The following is a 2,196-nucleotide window of genomic DNA, read 5'->3' as shown; positions in this document are numbered from 1 at the left end:
TATATATATATATATATATGTATGGATAATATATATCCATTACAAACACAAAAATTATTTTCAATCATCAATTTTGACAAATTTGAACAATCTTTATAATACATTATAAGAATATATAAGAACATTATATTGAAATTTAAAATTGGAATCTCAATATTTGAAAATCATTCATAAAATGTATTAGTAAGTAGGCAAAAGTAGTTTTATTTTAAATTAATAATTAACAAACTGCAATTTTTTTAATTATGTTATTATTGCAACGAATGTGGTATACTTGATAAAATAAAAAAAGATCAGTATTGTTCAATTTGTGAAAATATAAAAAATTTTTTATCTCTTTTCGATAGGATCGATTAAATATTCGATTCGATGAAAAGATGGAACACTGTTAAGTTGTTCTCTTTTGTTTTATTTAAAATACCATGACATTTTAAGAATACAATGACAAAGTGAATAAATGAGAAGGGATAGAGGTAGCATATGTGCGTATCGGTTAAAAATGCGTTACTTTGTGCTCTCAAAAATTATGTCATAAATTCTTGCCCAGAATAATATGTAAATGGTTTAAATTTGATGCTAAATAGATAAGTGTGAAAATGGCAAAAATAATAAAAATCATCTTTTTAATTTTAATCTTATTAATTATATTAATTATTAATTATATTGGTATCCATCATTTTCGATGAAGTGCGATAATTGGTAGTTGAAGAAAAACACATTATCAAAGTTTTTAATAAATTTATTCGAATTACAAGAATTTTTGCAATATTAGCAATAATAATTCAATGTAATTATAATATAGCAATGTAATTCAATGTAAAATATTACATTTTAATAAAATGTAATATTAACAAAATGATTTGCATCTTAATAGAATGCAGAAGAATTAGATAAACTATAAAATTAGACGTTACCTTTTGTAATAGAAATAGTATTATTTAAAGGAAAATAATTTGCTTAAAATCATAATTAAACGAAGAAAACGTTGAGCTATTAAGTTCTGTCAGTAGATTTATTCGATCGTTATATTTCTTCAGAACATTTAACATTTTTTTGTACGTAGGTGTACGTAAGTAACACTTCTTTGATAATTTTCTCGATATATGTTGGAAATATCATAATTTTATTGATATCTTGAAAATAATCAAAAATAAATTTAGAACACTTAAAAGATAATATTTTTTTTTTCAAATCCCTTTAAAATTATTTTTCTATCTTTACTTTTTTTTCATTATTTTTTTGAAATTATTTGCTATTCTTTGACTTACTAACAATATTTGTTAACGATATTATATAAAATATTAACAATATTTTTTAATATTTTGATTTCGTGAAATAAAAAGAATCAATTTTTGTGATTGCAATACTTCGCATAATCATTATTGATCTCAATTCATCTTAATTTCTAATGTAAAATAGTTTTTCTATTTTCCAATTTATTTGGCTACGATAATTTTCTTGAAATATATATTATTTCTTTTCAATTTAATGTTTTATATTGCAAATTGTCTCTTTCTTCAAATATGCCATATAAGTGCATCTTAATTTATAACAAATCTATATCTTAATCTGGAATTTTTTAATCGTTGGATTTAAAATAATATTTGAATTTAAGTGAATATTTTAAATAATTATCTGATAATTATGTCAATGATGTCTGTTTGAACAAATTGATTATTTCTTGTAACGAAAGCTTATATGACGCTGCGAAAACATTTTCCACATTTTCATTAATATTATATAACATTTTCCAAAATTCATATTTTCATGATATTCTTCAGTTTTATTCGCTTAAAAAGCTTAAATATGGAGGAAACAAAAATTATGTTTTATATCATTGCGAAATAAAAAAAAAGTAAAATAGAAAGTGAAACTGTATCCTCTTGGGAGGATATACATGCAAAGATTTTTTTTCTTTCATTTTCTTTTTTTTTCTTTTTCATTTCAATCAGTATAATAATGAGTCGGATAAACTTTAAAAGTTTGCTTATTGAAATAAAAAAAAAAAGAAATAATATCATAATACATTTATGAAGAAACAAGAAAAGAAATGAAAAGTTGCAATAATTCTGCAAACATTTAACTTTACTAATTGTTTAGAATATTTAATTTTTATGATGCAGTAAATTTGTGTAAGATTACTTATAAAAATATTCTTCATCTTTGATTCCTCAATATTGTGAAAATTAATTTAAT

The sequence above is a fragment of the Apis dorsata genome, unplaced genomic scaffold (assembly GCF_000469605.1).
Source record: "Apis dorsata unplaced genomic scaffold, Apis dorsata 1.3 scaffold_470, whole genome shotgun sequence".
Taxonomy (NCBI): Eukaryota; Metazoa; Arthropoda; class Insecta; order Hymenoptera; family Apidae; genus Apis; species Apis dorsata.
This window is presented reverse-complemented; position numbering follows the sequence as displayed.